Here is a 23,360-nt window from a genome sequence, read left to right as displayed (position 1 = left end):
GTAAATAAACAGAAGCATGGAAAGCATGTGTGTAGATGGATAGTGAGCGTTATGTATCCCTCTCCGTGCGGCTATCTGTGGGAAAGCCCTGGCGGCTCAACTCGGGGGTGTGTCTCAGGCTTTACCTCTCCTCTTGGTGGGGGCTCCTTGGGACCTGGCCACTCTCCGTGCCCTCCATTTCTACCCCTGAAAACCATTTCCTGTGATACGGAAATGCGTATACTTTCCCCAGCGTGCCGTGTCCTTTCATATGCCGCTTTTTCATTCTTTCTATGTCCCTTGTCGGGAATTCTCCCTCCCGATGTGTGGGCCTTTAGGAAAGCTCAGTTTAAGAGAAACTTCTTCTGTGAAGCATCCCTGATTCCTTCAAAGTTAAGGGCTGCTTCACCTGTTCGCATTCTGCACTTTCAACCACTTCATGCTTCCATTATACTGTTCATCTTACCAGATTACACTTGTCCATCTCCCCCACCAGGAATATAATAGCTCACATTAATACCTACAATTTATTAAGCATGGACAGCGTGCTAGGAAATGTGTTTAGAATTTTACTCATGTTGCTGTAGTTAATCTTTGGAATAACCTTGTGAATATGGTGCCCTAACTTAGGTTTCACTCAAAGCAAAGCCTGATACGAGGACTTGGGTACCAGTACAGGGGTTCCCAAGAAGGAGGAGTGAGGGAACAGAGTGAGGGAGACAGGGAAAGAGAAAAAGGCAAAATAAGTTTGTGTTTTTGAGGTCACTGTGTTAGGTGAGGGGGAGTTCAGTTCTGTCTCCTAGAAAAGTGAGCAGCTAGAGAATTTGCCAGTTACCATGCCATGTTGATTAGGTGCTGTCCTGGGATATCGGGGTCACTGATGCTCCCGTATTTCCAAGCTGAACTTACCTACACAGGTAGGCTATGTAGATGATGGCATATTGGAGGAAGCCCTAGGGCAGAATGCTGAATGATGGGAGATGCTTGCTTGAGGTAGAAATCTGGCTGCACAAGATGACTCTGAGCTTGCATGGAAATACTCATCACAGTTGCAGCCAAGATTAGGGCTGGGTCAATAGGGTATGATGAAGGTCCCAGAGACATCTGCTTTAGCAGATAGCCCCATTTTATGGGTGAGGGAACTGAGACCTCTGCCTTTAAAGCTCTCTACTAGCATGCTAGACTCTGAGTGCCCTGAAGGTCTCTGCAGCTTCACGGCCGAGCAAAGACTTGGCACCTTATGGGGCCTTAGAAGGTGATACCCAAATAAGCAGAGGCATTGGCAGAGTGGTAATTTGGGGATTTGCAGGGTTGATTCTTACTTCAAACATTCATCCAACTTATGATAGGCAACTCAGGGAGCTTATAGCCAAGAAGGGAAGGCAGCCAGTAAACAAGTATTAAAAAAAGATCTGATGAGTGTTTCAAAAGTAGAACTCTATGTTATGGAAACAGAGAAGGAGGCTTACCTAGCTTATTGATCAGGAAGGCCTTTGGGAGGAAATGAAGTTTACCCTAGTACTCAAAGAATAAGTAAGTTATGGGGGAGGTGAGTGGGTGGAGGGCAGGCATGTTAAGAAGGGCTGGAAGCACTGAGTGGTTGAGGAACTAAGAGCAGACAATATAGCTCTCAGGTGAAAGGAGTGCAGGGATGGCTGGTTGTAATAACTAAGGCTGGAGAAGTTGGTGGGGCCAGATTATGGAGGACCGTGTTGTAAGCCAAGTTAGGAAAGGCCATTCTGATTATGGTAAAAACAAAAAACAAAACAAAACAAAAGGGATTAGAGGAAAACAAGATGGAAATGGGAAGGCCCAGGTAGGGGCTGTTGGGTGATGTCCAGTGGGAACATGATGGTAGCATAGCTTAGTATTATAAGGTAGTGGGATTGAAAAGTGGATGGATTCTGGAGACATGCCTGAAGTTGAGTGGTTAGGACGTGTTGATTGACTGGAGAGAAGTGAAGAGAGGGTGACCTAAAAGATGAGTTCCGGGATTCTGGATTAAGCAGCCAGCCAGTGGTAGGTGGTAGTGTTATTCCTTGAGATAGGAAGCACAGGAGGGCAAGGTTGGAGAATGGAAGGTGCTGGGATCTATCTTAATCATGCTGAACTTGAGAAGCCTATGGAATACTTTGGTGAGCTGATGACAAGCACACAGGCCTGCGAGTCAAGGGTCAAGATTTAAAGTAAGGCAAAGGTGGCCCATAGCGAGCAAAATTTAAGGAGGCACTCACTCTTAAGGCCCTGCAAATGCAGGGTCAACACTTGGGAATGAGTGTGTCCTTAATTTTACACCCTCGGCTCCTTGCCTGCCTCACTCTAGCGCTGGCCCTTACTGAGCCACAGGAGAGGGTTCAGGCTAGAGTTACAAGTTTGGATAATATCAGCATACAGGTGATGGAGTGGACATTTACCATTGTTTAGCTTTCCAGTATTGATTTCTACTTCCTAACTGCACTTAATTTCATTTGGGGGTATTTGTTTCCTCCATTATGTGTCTTGATTGGATACTGTGGGAAATAGGTGCTTGCCTCCCACAACAGAAACCTGAGAGGGCCCTGGAATCACACCCTGTGAACTTTAGAGGCCATTGTACTCTGCGTAAATCCTGATCTAATGGCTCTAGATAAACTGTGAAGCAAGATGTTCAAAGAAAAAAACTGAGTGACCCAGCTCATAGAAGTTTGCTAGCTTCTCTTTCTGTCTTTGGTGTCCACTCTTGCCCTTTGCAGTGCTAATAGAAGAAAATATCACTGTTCTCTAGAGTTTGTTGTGTGAGAATTTGAAGTCTGTATTTGTTGAAGCAATTTATGTTAGCATCAGGGGAGCCCCTGAAGCTGTTTTAGGGCTGGGGTTAGGGTGAAGTGAGGGCATAGGGACCAGTTATGGGAGGGGACATGTGGAGTCTAAGACAGACCCCATTGGAAGCAGCTCAGAGACCATGAAAGGAACCAGTTCCTTGGCAACATGGTTGCAAACTGCTGGATCAAGCCTCACCTGAAATGAATTGTGTTAGTAAGTGAGAGGGTCTATGGACTGCTACAACAAAGACTCTTCAGCACAAGGACTTAGATAAGATAGCAGTTTGTTTCTGTCTCATCTCACAGTCGGGAGGTAAGAGGTCCAGGGTTGCCAGAGTAGCTAGCTCTGTCATTCTCAGCATGTGCCTTCCGTCTCTAGGTCTAGAGGGACTGCTCCACATGACCCATTCCTCAGCCAAGGGGGAAGAGCAACAGAAGATGCAGAGAGCACTTAGTTTCTCCCACAAGTGACCTGAGAATGGTACTCATCTCCTTCATTTCCATTTCACTGCTTGCTCACAGCCGCAAGCCAGGCTAGGAAATGTGGTCTCTGGAGGGTGTGTGGAAGAGATAGCCGCTGCCGGTGAGTCACGAAGAGACAGGAGCTCTATGACAAAAGGGAAGAATGGGAGGAGAGATATTGGGAGTATTGATCAGGTTTGCCAAAGCAATACATTTTTTTTCCCTCTCAAGGCGACTGTAGTGGGGTTTCCATTCTCTGCAATAAAAATTTGCCTAAATGAGACAGGATTTGCCTCTGAGCCTTTGCTCTTCCCATACTACTGCCTCTTTTTGGCCTTTTAAGGAGCATTCCAATGCTGTGCTTATTTGAAGGCATTGAATTTAATTTCTTAAGGGAGGCAGCAGGAGGGAAATAACCTGGGACTAGACTAGTACTAGCTACTGTTCTTTGTTATTTATGTATCTTATATCCTTGACTCCTTTCTTTTCGTTCTCTCCAGGTCATGGGTGAGGAGGTGGGGTTGAGAGAGGTTTACAGGAGAGTACATAGATATGGGATAAGGCTGCCATCCAACCCCAGTCCATTTGCTTGGAGAGCCCTTCTCTACACTCCATGCCTGGGGTGATGCTGTGGTGTTGAGGTACTTGAGGGTATAAGAATTAATGAAGCCGTGGGGGGTCAGGGACGATGGCAGGGGGAGGGGTATTAGGTGTGAGGGCAGGGAACAAGAAGGCTGCCTGTGGGGTGTGTGTGTGTGTGTGTGTGTGTGTGTGTGTGTGTGTGTGTGTGTGTTGTGTGGTATATGTGTGTGCGTGTTGTGTGTGATGTGTGTGTTGTGTGTATGGTGTGTGTTGTGTGTGTGTTGTGTGTGTGTGTGTGTATGGTGTGTGTTGTGTGTGTGTTGTGTGCGTGTTGTGTGTATGGTGTGTGTTGTGTGTATGGTGTGTGTTGTGTGTGTTTTTGTGTTGTGTGGTATATGTATGTGCATGTTGTGTGTGATGTGTGTGTTGTGTGTGTGATGTGTGTGTTGTGTGTGTGCCCACTGGCTTGCTCACTCACAGAGATGGGGAGGTGGTCAGGAGGGAGACAGGTCCTGGAAAGACTGCTGGGAAATCAGCCCCAACAGCCCTCCCTTCCCCAAGAGCCTCACCTGGTTAACTGTACTCCTGACCCCTCTTTGGCAAGCCTGTTTGCTTGGTGACTTGGTGTCTATTTGAATGGGATTCTGCAGACCCTGAGCCTTCCTTGCTCTGACAGGCTTGGGGAGGCTGGTTGAAAGAGGGCTGCCTCACCCAGGAGTCTGGAATTGAATATGTGAAGTCGCTTCAGGCCCTTCTCTACTGTGAAGGCTTGGCGGGGAGCTTGCTGTATTATAGAGGAAGCGGGAGCTGGAAGAGCAGGGCAGGGGTAGAAGAAGGGTGGGGAGGCAATTTGTTAGCAAGCTGGATTTCCTGGAAGGAAAGCCCACCCTCTACCCCCAGGCTGAATTAAGGCTGCCCCAGGAAGTCTCATTCCTGAGAAGTCTCTGAAGAATTCTATTGTCTGCCCTTTAGGAACAAGGAAACTTGTTCCTTACGGGGCACAATGAGGACACCTAGCAGCCAAGGACACAGGGAGGAAGCAAGGAGTCCTTGAATTTTCTAGAACCTGCTGGCAAGTGTTCAGGGAGTGGTGCTCAACACTTAACCTAGTGGAGCGGCCCAGGCCCTGGGAACAGTGGTGAGGTGGAGGGTCAGCCTTGAGATGACGCTTCCCAGCCCAAGCTCTCCGTAGCCTGCAGTCACCCTGATACTATTCCCCGGTGTGCCCTCTCCTCAGCCGGGTGGGACTGCTCACTCTTCCTGGATAAACATCACACACTTTCCAAATCCCAGGTTCACCTGGTTGTCTGTAGTCCTTTCCCACCTACATGTGGCTTGTCCTTCAGGGCCTGATCGAATGTCACCTCTTTTGGGAAGTCTTCCTAGATTGCCGCAGGCAGTGACTTATGCCTATCTTCTGCAAGCTTGCATTATTTTCACCTGCATATCTGCACACCTGACAAATTGTCTTACATATATTTGTAAAGGAATAGTCCCAATTTACTTAAATGTGTTATTATTGAAAAGGGTTATACATTAAATAATTAAATGATGTATATGTTCATGGATGAAGTTCAAAAGATCTTTTGTCGAACTCTGTGTTTTAGGTTTTTGGTCAGGGTGTGTGGTTACTGCCTATCCAAACCTGCTTTCAGGTGACAAGTAACAAGCTGTGAGTGACATGTCACTTGGTTTTGATTGTGTACTCTTCAGCAAGGCTTCTGTCCTTCTGAGTCTCCCCTAAAATAAGGGTTTGGTAACTGCTGGTGCTCAGGCTCCTTCTTGCTGAAAAATGCTGTGGTCTAGGCCTGAAAAATGTTATGGGTCTAGGTCATATTTAAAATGTGACTTCTAGAAACATTTGTATTTTAAAGGGGTCACTTCACTAGAGGCAAGAAGCTTTAGTGGTGGGAAGGCCTTCACTGGAGGATTAGAAATAGCAGAGTTCCGAAGGCAAAGATTTGCCGAACTTTCTATGGAGTGATGAGGTAAAGACCCTTTATTCAGCTTCCTTTGAGTATTGCCATTTAATTTGGTGTGAATATACCTACCCTTTATTAAAACACAGCCAAGGAAAAGATATGGAGGGAACTTAAATGTATATTGCTAAGTGAAAGAAGCCAGTCTGAAAGGCTACAGGCCATATGACAACTATATGACATTCTGGAAAGGGTAAAATTGTGGAGATAGTAAAAAGATCAGTGGTTGCCAGAGGATAGGAAATCAGGGGAGGAAGGAACAAATAGACGCACAGAAGATTTTTAGGCAGTGAAACTATTCTGTATGGTACAGGAGGTGCATTTATCAAAACCTATAGAATGTACAACACAGAGTGTGAACTCTAGTGTAAACTGTGGACTTCAGTTAATAATATGCCAATATTGTACCAGATGTACCACACTAATGCAAGATGCTAATAGTAGGGGAAATTGTGTGTGGAGGGGACGCCTATGTGTGAACTCTGTATTTTCTGCTCAATTTTTTCTATAAACCTAAAACTGCTTAGAAAAGTCTATAAATTTAAAAAAAATTAATCACGCATCTCCTTAATCATAGCTAACATTTATGTAGCACTTACCACATACTAGGATCTGTTCTGTGCACTTTGCATATGTTAACTCTTCATGAAAATTCTCACATCAGGCTTGTGAGTGAAGTACCATTATTCTTATTTTATGGGTGAGGGAACTAAGGCACAGCAAGGTTAGGGGAACTTGCCCAGGGTCACATAACTGGTAATTGGCAGGGCCCACTTTGACCCTAGGCAGTCTGGCTCCAGAGTTCACACCATGATGTACTACCTGCTTCTGTTCTATATCATATACCGGATGTGCGCTGTATCTGCTCAGGCATCCCTCCTCCCAGAGGCCTTCCAGACTTGCCACAGGCTGGGGCAGGTGACTCTCTTCTGTGCTCTCCTAACACTCAGGCCTTTACTCGGCAGACACACCACATTTAGCATATGTTTGCTGAGTGTCTATTAAGTAATTGCCAAAAAAGTGTTCGACCTGTGTCTTGTCGAATCTCAGAGAAACTGTGGGCTTTCACTAAACTGTCCACAGAAAGGCAGCCACGGGAGTGAGCTTGTCCTCCTGGTCACTACCACTTCCTTTTCTGATGTCTGAGGTTTCCCTCTTGATCACCTCATCTCCATCACGGCTTGGTGTCAGTGTCAAGATCACCACTGAAGGGACTTTTCTGTTGACTTTTTTCTCATTGTTGAAAATAAAAATAGTGTTGGTCAAACTCCTATCCTTCAACTCTTCTCTTGCTCTTCATGTTTCCTTGAATCTTCCAAGGCAGAAGCTGAAGATTCCATTAGGGGGAAACAGAGTTCACTTATGGTGCCCCTGCTCTCCTGAAGGTCATATCTCTCACTCTCGAAGTTACAGAAAGGGAAGAGAGGAATGTAGCTTCTCCTTGCCATTTCTGAAATGCCACACCATCAGCGCCACTTGGTACCAGACCACCTTCATTCCCTAATTCACCGTGCCTCTTTGCTCACAGGATTCAGACCCAGGAAACACAAGTGGGCGTGGCCTCAGTCCTACCCCCACCCCCAGCCCCCAACTAGTGGGCCCCTGGGAAGTTTTGCTTCCCTCCACTGGGACTCTTAAGAGGTGGTTTAGGACTGGGGTCTCACCGAGGACTGTCAGTTGCCCAGCATGAAGCCGAAGAAGGTCTGAAAACTGTGTGCACCCTGGCAAGCTGGAAGGGAGTGGTAAGGGCAGCCCTTCCCTCCATCAGCCCGCCCGGCATCAGCCAGGGCTGACCTCTTTCACACCTCACTCCTCACAGCCCAGTTATAGTGCTGTCCTCTTGGATCCCTTATTTCCTGCTTGCCCTTCCCTGGGCTAAATCAGCCTTCTGCTCAGTCCTGGCTGAAATGTCAGTTTCTCCAGAGATGCTCTTCAGATTGCCGTTACAGGTTGGACTGCCTGTCACATGTACTCACAGGATCCTGAAGGTCCCCTAGCTTAACACCCATCCCGCTTCATTGAAATGAAAGTCATGGTTTGACTTTCTAGTTAATAAACTAGGTATGCGGAGAGAATGGCTCTGTCTTGTTTGCCACTTTATCCCTCACTCCAGTGCCTGACTTGGAGGATGTGCTCATGAAGTGTCTGTCACATAAATGAGGGACCTCTAAAGAGCCAGTGTAAAGACTGCAGAGAGATAGCCCTAGATCCAAGGTCACCATTGAGAGGGCAGCAGAAACAGTCTGTGCATTGGTTACATTTGGCACCACATTGGGGTGTGCTTAATAAATGAAAGAACATTGATTTCACTGTGCTCAGAGGTTGGTCCCTCCCACCCCAAATTAAGTAAGCCTTCAGTACAGCGAAGCATTTTTCCCCCAAGAATCAGAATGGCCTGTGCTAATATATTTTGGGGGGAGCTTTGGATCATAGATTAAAAAAAATGAGAGTCTCCCCCTTCCAAACTTCCTTGAGGATGCATTGAATCACAGTGAATGGCCAGTTGAGCTGCCAGCAGGCCCCTTAGAAAGTGGGTTGTCAGAGACTCATATTACGTAGGATTAATATTAGGCATCTCTGTCTCAGCCCAGTGAAAGGCCTCAAGTGTCCTTGGAATTTCAGCGACCTTTCCCCATCAATGACGACATTGTTCTCTGGGCCTGATGGCTTAATTCATAGGAAATGCAACACACTCCTCCTCATCACTGCCCACCACATCTGGGATGGAGGTCCCGGTGCCTGGGAGCGCTGAGCTCCAGGCACCGAAATGTTACATTTCCCTTGCATGAAACCTCCCAGGCTTCAGGGGCTCCTGATAGTTGTTTTCTGAATCTCTCCACAATCTTCTCCATGGTCTTAGCTGGGAATTAGGAGGTGGTGGCACGGGTTCTAGGAGCCTAGCAGGTCTTAAACCTGTCATCAGCTGAGCTCCTCGGATCAAACAGGGTGAAGCTGCTGATCAGAAAAACCACCTAGAACTTCGGCAACAGTGCAGGATCTAAGCCCAGACAGACCACTATCATTTAGGGAAGGCCCAGTGGAACTAATGCGTTGTTGACATATTTGTTCCTAAATCCTCTCTACAGCCTTATGAGGTTGTTATTTTACTGCCTCCATTTTACAGATGAGGGGGCTGTGGCTCAGAATGCACAGTGATTAAAGGCACTGCTGGAATTCAAGTTCAACGGAAAGGCCTGTCTGACTTCAGACATCAGGTGGGTGGTGGTGGGATGTGTCGAATACCTAGCTGTGTTACCCAGCCTATTAGGGGTTTTACATTCTTTCTCTTCCACATATCTCCTTGCAGCCTCACAAGGTAGAAGCTGAAAGGAAGACAGAACTTGCCTATTCTTTTCCAGTATCCTTAGGCAAGCTTCTCCAGCAGTTTGGCAGCTCAAGTAGTGAGGGTGAGTGACTGGCTGGAGAAGAGGAAGGGTGCCTAGCAGATGAGGATGGTCTAGGTTGGCCAGGAAGGGGCTGAGGCTAGCCTGTGAAAGCAGGGATGGGGCTTATTCAAGGTGAGTCTCTCATGCCGGATCATGATTGGCATTTAGAAGGTGTCTACTGAATAGGTGTGTGAATGCTAGCAGGGGATTGAGGGACGGGCAAGTCAAGTACCTGGAGGGTCCAGGGGGGGCCATAGAGCAGGAGTTGTGTGAGTGAGCTGCTGGAGCTGGGGATCTGAGAGGGGGGTAGTGGGCTTGAAGAGTCTCAGAGGAGGAGCCATGGGAGTGATGACAAGGGCCACTGTAGGCCATTATTGGGCAGCTGCACAAGCATGTGGCCATGGCCGCTGGCATTGAGGAATAAGAGGCCAGTGAGGTCAGAGTGTGGGCCAACTCTGCTCATCTCCTGGGTATTTCACACTATTCTGGGTGGTTGTGGTATGTAGGGATTGGCTGGATGCAAGTCTCCATCACTTGGAAGGGTTGAGTGTCAGCCTGCTCTAAAGCTCTACTTCCAAGGGGAAGAAAATGCTGTAAACATCTCTATCCCCAGGTCCACTTTGCCCTTGAGCCATGAGTGTTACCTGCAGTGCGCAGTCAGGAAGCTCAGAGGTGGGCCTTGGTGCTTCCCACTGTGGTTTTCTACAGATTTGGTCAGTAAATACAGAGCTGATCTGTGAATATGTTTTCTTTTTCATTCAGGCACTGCCTTTACCCAATCGACCCTGGCTTCCTGCAGCAGAGGTCTGGGCTGTAATACAGCCAGTCTTATTTTATTTTTTATTAAGTTCATGAACTTTGGAGGAAGGAACTTGGGAAAAAAAAAGGTCTCGTTACCTCAGGAATGAAGGCTCATGCTTTTTTTAATGCCAGGCATTGGTGTGGCCTTGCTTGTTATAGCCACAAATAATCCACGGTGGAAAATTGTAGCAGAGTGGCAAAAAGCAAACAGGATAGCTTTTTGGTATGAAGCAGGTGGGATGAGGGAGTAGAGGTCAGTGAAGGGTCAGCCTAAAATTGCAAGATCCTGAGTCAGGGCTTGCAAATTTCAACTATGGCTAACCATCTGTAGAGACTGACTCTCTGAGGACAGGCTGTACCATATCCAGAAGCAAGGATAATGGGACAAGCACAGACTCAGGTGGATTTGGTTTGAAATTCCAAGTTGGCCACTTACTATAAGCTGCAGGACCTTTTACACATCTCCAAACTTCTTGAGTTTTGGTTTCCAAATCTGTACAGTGTAGAACATATCTATCTTGCAGAATTGTGGAGGGGATTAGATGGGACAGTGAAAAGTATCAGTCACTGGGTCTGTAAAGAGAAATGTGGTACAAGGTTGCTGACCCCAACAAGTCATAGCTTTTGGTGAACTGTATCTTGGGGTTATCCTGGGCGGCGGTCCATTTGATTTGTTAACTGAGCATAAGGCTGACTTCTATGCTGGAGTCAGCCTCCTCGGTCAAGGTTGGTGTGAGAGGCCCTGAACTTTAGCACCCAGGCTAGCCCAGTGTTAGCCAAACTTCTCTGATAATGAGAATCTCCTGGGGGTACTTGTTAAATATTGCTAGTTCCTGGTTTCTTCTCAAGACCCATTGAGTAAGAGGCTCCAGAAGGCCTGGGAAGCTATGTTTTTCGTAAGAGCCCCAGACAATTCTTATCAGAGAATTTTGGAAAACACCATTAATCCTAGCTATACCACTGATTGATTGGTGATAACGGCTGTTTTTTTGACCTTTAAGGGTAAAATAAAAATTTTACTGCAAAGATGATGTCTAAGATCCAGACTTATTTTTCCAAAAGGCATCCTTCGATTAACTGATATTTGGAGGAAAAGTGTATCATTGTGCTTTTAGGAGAAAGATGCCCTTTCCTTCCTCCCCAGCTTTAGCTGTTGCTTTCCTCTTTGCTTGAAGTTCTCTCCTCACTTGGTCCACCTGGAGAACTCTCTGCTCCTTCTTCAAGAGTCAGTTCGACAGTCACTTCCTCTGAAAACCTTCTGTGACTCTCCCAGCCAAATCAGAGGCTTCTTCCTCCATGTTCCTTTTGTGCTTTTGTCATTGTAAGGTAAATCATACCCTATTATATGTTTGCTTTCATGTTTCTTCTCGTGCTAGTTTATGTGTCTAAGGGTCAAGAGGGTGGTTTCTAGAACTGAAGTACCTAGATTTAAATCTCTCCGGGGGGGGGGGGGGTCAGAGCAGACAAAACAGAAGAGATTGTGTTGATTCTGGTGTTGGGAGATGAATAGGCGTTACCTAGTTGGATGAAGAAGATTCTCAGGTGGGTGACAGGGGCAAAAGTGTGCAGATCATAAAAAAAGCCACACTTTTCCTATCTTGAACACTTTTTTAGTGAGAAACTATTTTTTTGCAATGATATCTTTTGAGGTCTTGAAAATTTCTCCAGTAAGCCACGTTTGGTGTCTTTTCATTAGGCTTTATTTACAAGGGTCAGAGAAGGTACTGTGATTCTGAAAAATAGCGTTTTAAATTGTTAAACTGAAAGGAGTCTGGATTAGTCCTCAGATACCCCCTACAAGTGATTTTGCAAAGCATGGTATAATCCTGTATGTGAGAGGCTTTGGCTTCAGACATACCTGGTGCAAAGCAGGCCTCTCCCACTTATCACAGCAAGGCTTTGAGCAAGTCACTTAGCTTCTTTGAGCTTCAGTTTCCTGTGTGTAAAATAGAAAATGAACACCCTTTTCCTTTCCTTTTACTCTCTCAAGGTTGAAAGGGGCAATTAAAAAATAGACAACAGAATAAAGACTTTAAAATAATCTTGATAGACCAGAGCACTGGGCTAATACTGTTAAAGTAACCTTTTACAAAGATAAATGTCAAGTCCAGAATTTAAGTTTATATATAGAATGGAAATACTGGCTTGAGGAGAGTTAGTTTGGCAGCAGTCCATGTCAGAAACACCAGAAAAAATTGTCAGAGATCAAGTTTAGTTAGCTCCTACAGGGTAGTGGGACACTAAAAATGTGCTTTTTACTTTGGCATCGTAACTAGGCGGCAAAAATTTTTAGCAATGTAGTATCAAGTGTTATCAGGGAGAAGAGGGTCAGAAATCCTCATGTACTGCTGGTGGGAGTGTAGACTTGTGTAGTCATTCTGAAGAACAACCTGGCACTCCTTGGGCAAATTAAAGGCATATATGTCCATGACTCATGAGTCCCATTGCTGGTTCGTGGCAAATTCTAGAGGGACATTACAAAAAAATGAATGCCTATGGGGAGGGATAATAGAATGGTGAGGGCACCACACAGTGTGTCACAAAAGCAATGATTGAAGACCATGAGAATATTCAGCCTGGAGAAGGGGGGGAGTAGGCGGACCAACTATCTTGGTTTGCCTGGAACTTTCCCAGTGTTAGCACTGAAAAGTCTTGTAGCCTAGGACACCCCTAAATCCTGGAAAGAACAAAGTTAGAGGAAGGAGAATTTGGGCTCAACACCTGGAGGATGGTAAACCAATGAGCAGCCTGTTTTAAAAAAATTTTTTATTTAAATTCAATTTATATAACATATAGTGTATTATTGGTTTCAGAGGTAGAATTTAGTGGGTAGCTCAGTTGGTTAAACGAGTGGCCTTTGGCTCAGGTCATGATCTCAGGGTCCTAGGATCCAGTTCCACATGGGGTTCCCTGCTCAGCAGGGAGTAGGCTTCTCCCTCTCCCTCTGCCCCTGCCCCCAGCTTATGCTCGCTCTCAAATAAATAAATAAAGTCTTAAAAAAAAAACACCCGGTGCTCATTACATCAAATGACCTCCTTAATGCCCATCACCCAGTTACCCTATCCCCCCACCTGCCTCTCCTCCATCAACCCTCAGTTTGTTTCCTATAGTTAAGAGTCTCTTATGGTTTGTCTCCCTTTCTGTTTTTGTCCTATTTTATTTTTCCTTCCCTTCCCCTGTGTTCTTCTGTTTTGTTTCTTAAGTTCCACATATGAGTGAAATCATATGGTATTTGTGTTTCTCTGACTTGTTTTGCTTAGCGTAATACCCGCTCCTAGTTCCATCCACATCGTTACAAATGGCAAGAATTCATTCTTTTTGACAGCTGAGTAGAGCAACCTATTTTTGAGGATGCTGTTGACCACGCCCATTTCATGAGTTCCTGCTGGGTACATAATCTCATTAGGTCAGCACAGTACTGCATTGAACTTAAGAATCAAAATAACTTTCCCAAGGTCAGACAAGTAGGAGTTTGAACATAGAATTGTCTGACTCCAAAAAACCCAAGCTCTGTACCTTTTAAAATAATCTTGATCCTTCTTTCTACCTCAAGATGGTGAAATTAAGCGCTAGACTGTGTGTTACAGGCTAACAGTGCTTAGAAGTTCAGACGTGAGGAATTTCAGTGAAAGCTGGTCTAGGCAGGGAACTAATCATGACGATTTCAAAACACTTGATTCTCCTAAGAAGTCGAGCAGCAGCAACATCATCCTGAGAGGCTGGAACTCTCAATGACGCTCGATAAGGGAAGAGCTCTGAAGAGATTTACGATGTGCTAACTGCAGTAGCCCAGCACAGACCCTCCCATTGTTGAGCCTTAAAAAGCAGGTTCAATTTCTGGATGCAGGATGGATAACCAGCATTGGTACAACTGGGCTTGTAATAATAAGAATGCCTTCCATTTTGGGGGTACATCTACTATGTGCTAAGCATGGTGCAAAGTGCTTTATGAGCATCCAGAGCCTATCATGAGAATATGGTAGTCACTCAATAAATATCTGATAAGCAAATACTCTTTAGTTTTCTCCTACACAACCATACCTGGAGACCCTACACAACTCTTTGTGGCAGGTCCTATTATGCCCATTAGATAGATGAGGCCACTGAGCCTCAGAAAAGAAATTGTCATACTCTATTTTTATCTCCTACTGTAGTAAAAATAGTAAGTTGGAGAGTGTGTGGATATGCCGCCTTTTAACAAACCTGTCACCTAGATCACATACATTATTTTGCTGCATAATTGGTTCTGGCCAGTTTTTGCCTATCGTTACATTTCTCCTAGCTTTCAACTCATTGTTCTTGTCAGTGGACATATTTTAAAGTTTTGCTTTTATTTTTATTCCCCTTAATTACATTTATTCATTTTTGGTTAGAGCTATTTTAAACTTGATTGTGTTGTCTACCATGGTTTCCCAAATCTTACCTGGTAACAATAAGGATTCCCTGGGGCTCTTATTAACAACAGTGATTTCTAGGCAGCTTCTTGACATTCTGCTTCAGAATCTGTGATGGCGTCCATCACACTGTAGTGTAATTGGCTGTTTACTATGCAGTGACCGCCTCAAGGGAAAGTACAAAGTAAGTGCTCAACGGTTGTCCGTTGAATGGATGAATGTATTTAATAAGCTTATCTTATAAATCTCTACCGAGTAATTTGTACAGTTGTTAAACAGGAAAAGCCAAGAAATGAGGACAGCGCTCTCCCTCTAGACAAATCTTGACACATTCATTACTACATGATTTTGACCAGGTACAGATTTGTCCAAATGGCACGATCTTCTGCTAATGTTTTTCTCTTTTCACGTGGACATTATACAAGATTTGTCAAATGCTCGAACGGGAGAGGATTTGTCAGGAGTTATGATTTGAAAAGCTACATATATCCCAGTGATCACTTCTTCATTTTTAAAATGCTCCTAAATTTGGTAGTGATCAGTTACACGTTAATCTGTCTGTGGTTTTTTAAATTTACCTCCAGTTGCTTTTTGAGAAACTAACACTCGTATCCATTTCCTGTCTTGTGGCTTTTCTCTAATTCTTTAATATTTTAGAAATTCCTGAAAATGTTTCTAATATTTCAACTCAGGGACATAGTTCACTTGAATTGACTTAGTTGAGTAACTCAAACCTGTGGGTTCCATACTCATTCCTTAATTTGTTCAGTCAGTTGTACTGCCTTTGTTGAGTATCTACAATGTGGCAAGTTTGTGCGAGCTACGTGGATACAGCAGAGGGTGAGGATACGGTTCTGGCAGTTGAGGAAGTGAGAACACATGGTAATGGTTAATTATATTATGATGGAGGTAAGCTCCGGCTGCTTAGATGAGAATCGGAAAGGGACCTTCTACTTCAGCCTGACGTCAGAGGACCCTTCCCTGCGCGGCTGATCTGGGGCTGTGGCTCAGTGGATGAGTGGGACCTGGTGGGACAGAGACGTGGGAGAAGAACCAAAATGTGGAAGCAGAGCATTTGCTGAGCATGGACACGAGGAGGAACAAGGGACAACAGGAAGAGACTTGGTAGGAATCCTGGGCCTTTCTCCCTAAGACGCCGAGTGGGATCTCTGCGGCAGCATGATCGTTCACTGACCATCTATCTGTCCTCTACTTGGACTCTAGTAGTGGGCAATTCTAGGCTCATCAGGCAACGAACTACCCACCACGAACAGTATGTTGGTATGGGATATGATTTGAAAAGGATACATCTTTTAGGATGTATAAGGAATTGTATGGAAACAATATTACTCCCACCAATGAGCTGGCAGATTCAAGCCAATTCCTATGGGGCTGATGGGAGAGAATGAGAAATTTTATAATTGGACTCTAAGGAAGCCCATATTCGTTTAAGTCTTATTATAAGCACATGCCTTGTATAATCACGCTAGTTAGCACCGTGTGCTCCTTATCCCTCTCACAAAGCTGTCTAGAAAGCTAGGATTTACATTTATCCATGGCTGCGCTGTCTGTAATCAAGAAGCTTTGCTTTTGACTCCTGCAGAAGTTTCCATTTAAGTAAAGATAAAATTGAAATCAAATGCTGCATTTGAAGCCGCTCTGCTTTCTTTGCATTTAGTAATCGGTCCCTCTCATTATTTAAACCTCAGAAATCAGAGCCTCTGAAACCGATGTGTGTAACTGCACACATGCGATCCATTTGTTTATTGGTTTTACTTATTCCCGAGCTCCCCTATGAAACTGTCCTACGTGACTGTTTAATAAGGTCCAGATAAGTAAATGTTTCTCAAGGTGTGGGCTCCGAATAATGTGCATAGGAATCACTGGAAAATTTAGTAAAAGTGAAGATTCCCCAGACCCCCCTCCCCACAGACTCTCTGCATCAGAAGTCCTAGGGTTAATGCCCAGTTATCAGCGTTTTGAATAATCTCTGGTTGATTCTTAGGAATATTCACATATTATGTGCCTCTCCTCTGAGCACTGTTTATGTACCAGCGCTGGGGTTTATACTTGAATAAGACACAGTTCTTGCTCCCAAGCCACAGTCTGGTGGGTGACAAATGAGCATACTCATTTAATTCAAACCAGTTTGTGCAGGGATGGAGCACACACAGCTTTAGTGGTTAGCAAACGTGATGCCTTGCTTGGCATGGTGGTGGGTGGTGGAACAGGGTAGTTTTTGCTATTAATAAAAAGAAAAATCAAGGTTTGTAAATGATTTTTAACAAAATGCATATTAAGTCTGATTCAAGGTTTTCCTATGTTATTTAAAAATATTTTTATTTTTTAAAGATTTTATTTATTTATTTGAGAGAGAGAGAGAGAAAGAACAAGCAGGGGGAGTGGCAGATGGAGAGGGAGAAGCAGGCCCCCCACCGAGAGGAGAGCCTGAGATCATGACCTGAGCCGAAGGCAGACACTTAACTGACTGAGCCACCCAGGCGCCCCTAAAAATATTTTTATTATAAAAACTTTCAAACATATGCAAACATGGTGCGGTTATACTACTTACTACTACTGTTATAACGTAATACAGTTTTTAAAACTCCAATACCCTATATATACCAGGATTTTGCCTCTCTTGCTTCATTGTCTCCACCCCCTGCCCAAACTCTACTCAAGTGTTGTTTTTTCAAATTCCAGACCTCATGTCATTTCACTTATGAATAGTTCAGGATACATCTTTTAGGAATATAGACATTTTCTTAGCTAACCATAGTGTTATCATCATACCTAAAAAAATTCACTCTGATGCCTTGGTATCATACTCAGATTTCTCCAGTTATCTCAAAAGTGTGATGTTACTGTTGTTTGAATCAGGATCTAAATAAGATTGACCCATAGAAAGTCCCACATTCTGAATTTGTCTTTACTTGCTTCATTGTGGTGTCATTTAATTGATTTCTCTACTCGTGTTTACAGTAAAACTAGAAGTTTGGGGCGCCTGAGTGGCTCAGTCATTAAGCGTCTGCCTTCGGCTCAGGTCATGATCCCAGGGTCCTGGGATTGAGTCCCACATCGGGCTCCCTGCTCCGTGGGAAGCCTGCTTCTCCCTCTCCCACTCCCCCTGCTTGTGTTCCCTCTCTGGCTGTGTCTCTCTCTGTCAAATAAATAAAATCTTAAAAAAACAAAAAAAACTAGAAGTTTGTTCTAAAGTCTTGATGGGATTCAAGTCCAACTTCTTTTTCAAGAATATTTCGTCATTGGCGCCTTGTCCTTCATGTTGCATCGCATTAGAAGCCATGTGAAGTCTGAACAGTGTTAATAATGCTAATTTGCTCTGGGGTTTCAGCTGGTGATATCCTGATTTCTCCATTCTAAAATGTCCCTTTGACCTTTCGTCTAATGGTTTCATCTACAGATAATCTTTGCTTGAATGAATTATTTCATTAGGGGTTGAAAAGTGGCAATTCTTTAGGACCCTTATGCTCACAAATGATGAATATCTGATTATCCTGAAACCTATTTCTTTGAGAAAAGGCAGGATAAATGCTGCTGCTTTTTTTTTTTTTAATTGCTGCTATTCAGTTGGGAGTTGGTGCCTAGTTACCACTAATGTGAACACTGAGAATGTAGAGGTTATTTATGTATTTTCCTGTTGAGTATCCTGATGAACACATTGGGTTTTTAATGCAATGTGTTTCGATGCCTCGTAGAGGTCATTGTTTTAGCCATGAGTCCTTTTATCAAGGACTATCATCAGTAGTCCTTGATAGCTTTCCTACCTTCTGGTACAGGAAGCCCCTGGAAATCTTTTTGCTCCAGATCTTAGCCATCGTCCATTGCTCAGAGGAATGGCTGTTCGCTTTGGAGGGGAGTGCTATTGATAAGCCACAATTTGGGTGCCAGTGATGCCCTTGCTGTGAGGCTGTGATTGCTTCTAGGTCCTCTCAGTGGACCTAACTAGAGAAGATTTACTTTAAAAAAAATCACAGGATTGAGTTAATCATTTCCAATCCAAATGCAGTAATGCAGAGTTTCATTTACCTTTATTGGATTGATACTTGTATCCTTTTTTTATACGCTAACAATCTCAGTTCCTGATAAAATTAGCATTAAGTGCCGACCTGCTTTATCTATAATATATTCCGATGTGGTTGGAAAGCATGCTTGTTATGACTTTAATCTTCTTAAATTTATTAAGATTTGTTTTCTCTTTTCACTCTCACTCACTTGCATTCCAATATAATTTATTGAGTGGGAGTGAGGGGTGGAGTTTCAGCTGATATAATGCTGGCTGACATTTGCTGGGTGCTTATTATGTGGTGGGAAAAATTTAAATGGCTTATGGTTGAATGGTGAACTCATTTAATCCTTACACCAACCCTATGAGGACTCAGTTTCTCCTTTACTCACCAGCTCTAGGCCATTTTGTTCTGTATGCTACATTGTTGAAGATAGTAGGCTTTAATAAATATTTCAGATCTGCTTCTACTCATTCATTCAGCAAATCAGTAACTCTGAAGCATAATCTGATTCATACATAGGGTAAACAGGAAAGAAAGTCTATTTTGGTTGTGAGTTTTAGGAAACCAGAGTATTCCTGTTTGACCATAAGCTTTGTTTTTTGGAAACAAGCACACATTCCAGCACAGAAATATTTTCATGCCCTATGAATCCCCTTCAGCCTTATTTCATCTTAGAATGAAGGCTGGGTGGCATAGTGGAAAGTGCATGAAAGACCTGGGATCTCTGCAGTGTGGTTTTCACACAAAAGAAGCAGGTGAAGCCCGTTAGAGGCACTGCCCACAAGGAGTGCACTGGGGCTGGAGGGTTCAAGTTGTGGAGGGAGAGCATTTACGCAAAGCGGCTTAAGGCAGCATAGCTGAAGTGATATGCTCAAATGGGACTCTCTGGGTAGCCAAAATCTTCGCCAAGAAAGAAGAGAGAAGCATTATGTCATCCTGTGAACGCCAAGGTAGCAAGGACAGCATTAAGAAAATAAGAGGCAAAGTCAGCAGAAGTTGAGAAGCAGGATAGAATCAGGTGCAAATGATGGTGAAGGAGAGCAAATCTGAATTAAGGCAGTGGATGAAAGAAGGAAGGATGCCAAGTCTCATTTATGTGGTGCTTAGTGTGGATTTCCAAGGGGACTGTGGCAGTTGAAAGCCTTGCTACTCAAAAAGTGGTCCACAGACCCCCATCTCTGTGTCAACTCAGAAGTACTGGATCGGAATCTCCACTTTAACAAGATCAACAGGTAGATTGAGGACCACGTCGGAGTGGAGGAGCACAGGTCTGAGGGACTTTGCCAGTGGCAGCTGTGGGACTTAGGGGAGTCCGCTTCCCTTGCTGGGCCTCCAGTTCCTTGTTTCTAAAACGGACAGGTCACACTGAAGCTTTTAAAGTATGTTACAAAAATTAGAATCTCACTCCTGGCCTGCGCAGTTGATGTCCCCTCCTCCCCTGCACAAGGGTAAAGCACAGCATGGAAGGACTGGGGTGTTCTGAGGCCACCGTGGTGACAGAGCAGAGCTCCTTGAGCTGTCTGGGGTCACAAGGCCCAGGTTTGCCTGGCCCACATGGCCCATAGGCCAAGCCAGACCACACGGAGGCACCTTTCCACTGAGACAGATGAAGTGCTTCCTGATCAGCTATTCAGGGGCCAAGTGATTCCACTCAGATGTGGGAGGCTCCCCAGTGGGGCAGGGAGACCAGGAGGAACAAGGCAGGCACCTTTCTCTCTTCTCCTCCTTCTGTGGAGTGTTGAGTGGCAGTGTCTGCTTGAAAACCTTCCAGAAAAGTCTTACCTACTGAAGAAATGAAGGTGCCTTTGCAGGTGGAACGTCTCTGCCGCTCCTCATGAGGAGGGGCACCGAAGCGATGTACACATCACATTAGTTTCCATATTTCTTCCACTCACTTCTGCTTTGCTTTCTCCCACTGGCCTGCCTTGGCCCGCACCTCCAACACAAAGCCACACTTTAGTCCTTGCCTCAGATTGCTTTCTAGAGGATAAAGACTAAGCTGAATGTCAGATACGTCATGCTGCTTAATCTGGGAAAGTACTGTCCTCCTACTTTATGGAATATAGACAAATGATGTATGTGAGTTGTCTAAAGCCACATGATTGGGAAATGCCGGACCTGGATCTTTGTCCTGGGCTTATTGGCTCCAAATCCATGTATTTCTTTATTCAAATAAGTACCCGAGATTAATGGCACATCAGTTAACATGCCAGTTCTCCCCCTGAATCGTCAAAGCCACCCTGGGTGGGAGGGATCATTGCCCTCCATTTACAGACGTGGAAACCGAGGCTCAGAAAGTTATTGGATCTGCCTGAGATCACATAGCAGTAAGTGGTAGAACTCCACCCGGGTCTGAGTTCTGCTTCATTCCACAGCAGTTAAATAACTCCTGCTGTCCGTGTGCCGGTGTAAGAGCTCTGCCTCCACGTCACTGTGACTTGCTCTTGGCCACGACTAATTAAATAATAGGAAAAATCACTGTGATAGAAATGATTCTGTACAAAAACCTCGGAGAAAAGGCTCAAAGTAGTTTTTTTTAATTTTTAACTTTTTCTTTATATTTTAGTTGAAGTATGGTTGACATACAATATTATATTAATTTCAGGTGTGCAACATAGTGACTCAACAATTATATACATTGTAAAATGCTCACCATGATAAGTGTAGTTACCATTGGTCATGGTACAAAGTTAACAGTGTTACTGGAAGTAATATAATTGGATGTTATTACAGTATAACTGGAAGTTTGTGCCTCTTAATCTTCAAAGTAGTTTTTAAACAAACCTCTCTCCTGCCTGTCGCTGTCATTGCCAAGATGTTTTTTATGGAGCTCTTTTATGGTAACGCGGGCTCAAATGGTATCTCCTCCCCCCATGCTTAAAAAGATAAACAACTGGGGGCGCCTGGGTGGCTCAGTCGATTACGAGGCCGACTCCTGATTTCTGATCAGATCATGATCTCAGGACCCTGGGGTCGAGCCCCACGTCAGGTTCCACGCTCAGCAGGGAGTCTGCTTGAGGTTTTCTCTCTGCCTCCCCTATTCCCCCTCTTGCGCGCACTCTCTCTCTAAAATAAATAAATAAATCTTTTTTTTTTTTTAAAAAGGTTAAATAACTGGAATTCTCAAAATACAGTAGTTCAGATCATGGAATGGATTTTGATTTGGTGACTTCAAATCATCACCTATCTATTTGCATGGCTTTCCCTAGCCACCCCCGTCCCTGATCTCTGTGGATGGTGCAGAATTATCCAATCACTGGTTTTTCCTCTTTGTCTCTTCTTTATGGCATATCATTTGTGGAGGAAAAAATATAGGAGGGAAAAATCCCCATCCCAGCGGGAATGCTTTGAAAAGCTGGAGGTTTTGAAGTCTGGCATGGGCTGGAAGAAAAACAAGAGGAAAATTTCCTTGAAATGTGAAAATGACCTTGAAACGGATCCAAAATACTTCATTGGGGCAAAGCCTTCTACCATGATGGATCTGTGGAATAATTCCTCACAGCCAACAGCTACAAGATGAAACTGAAGCCACAGCAGATTGCACGAAGCCAGGCTGATGGTTCCCTCCCTGGCTGGACCACAAAACTCCCCTTGTGCACAGAGTCAAACATTGCTCTGTATGCAGGTCGATGGAGAGCAGCATGTCTGCCTTTTTTCTGTTTGGGCTGTCCTTGGTCCCTGTACCAGGCTGCATTGGCTGGATATTGCACCAGCCCTCTGTTGGCTTCCCCTGCCTCGGGGATGGCCTGTCAAATCTGAACGGTGTCATGAGATCCATTAGTTTTCCTTGAGGATCAAATCCAAATGCCTGAGTATCTCATACAAGACCTCTCCTTAACTGTTTTCTGCCTCTTTCCAGTCTCCTTTGGTTTCCTTTATATTCTAGCAACAAGAAGCATATGCTGGTCAGGAGAGGTCATGCTGAAACACATAACAAAATCTCCATGGCTTACGGAAACCATGACTTATGTCTTGATTATGCCACGTGTTCACGGAGTGTTGGCTGGGCCCCTGCTCTGTGCTTCTTGTTCACTCGCTGAGGGTCATGGAGCCTCTACCAGCTACACAGCATCATCCAACCAGTAGCTACCAGCCACATAAGGCTGCTGAGCGCTTGAAATGGGGCTAGTCCAAACTGAGATTTTCTGCAAGCGTACAATACACACCTAGAGGAAAACACACGTATGATAAAGAAGATGACACGTCTCCTTAATAATTTTTATATTGATGACATGGTGAAATGATTCTATTTTGAATATATGAAGATAGAGTATTTAATATATTATTACAATTAATTTCATCTCCCTCTTTTTGCCTTTTTAAAAAAAATGTGGCTACCAGAAAATGTAAAGTTACATATGTGGCTTGTAGAAATGAGAGCGGACACTTGTACACTCACTTCATCAGCCAAAGCCAGTCACAGGCCCCACCTAACTTCAAAGAGGTGGGGCAATGCTGTCCCAAACTGTGCTTGAAAGGAGAGGAGGGAGTATACTCGTGGCCATGGTTAGTCACTGTACGGAGCTCTCAGTGGCTTTCTGAACAGGACACGGGTGCCTTTGTCAAGCCGTTCCTCTGGGCTAGATGGTCTTCTCTTTCCACATACATTTGGCCAACTCCTACGTCTTCATGTGAGGAGGTGGCTCAAATGTAACCTTTACTGGCAAGCCTTCCTGGACCCCTACCTACACACCCAACACATGTGTACCGTGTAGAGTTGATCACACTATTCTCATTTGATCCTTAGACCAACTCTATGGGATTGGGTACTATTATTATTGCCGTGTCACAAATGGGGAAACCAAGGAACCAAGAAGCTTAATAACTTGCTCAGGTTCCCACAGACAGTAAATGGTAGAGCTGGACTTTGAATTGACACAGCTGGGCTGCAGATCCCCTGCTCTTCACCATGACTTCTCTGAAGTCAGAGAAGTGAGTGTGAAGGAAA

Source organism: Zalophus californianus, chromosome 4 (assembly GCF_009762305.2).
Source record: "Zalophus californianus isolate mZalCal1 chromosome 4, mZalCal1.pri.v2, whole genome shotgun sequence".
NCBI classification, from domain to species: domain Eukaryota; kingdom Metazoa; phylum Chordata; class Mammalia; order Carnivora; family Otariidae; genus Zalophus; species Zalophus californianus.
Note: the sequence above shows the minus strand (reverse complement) of the source record.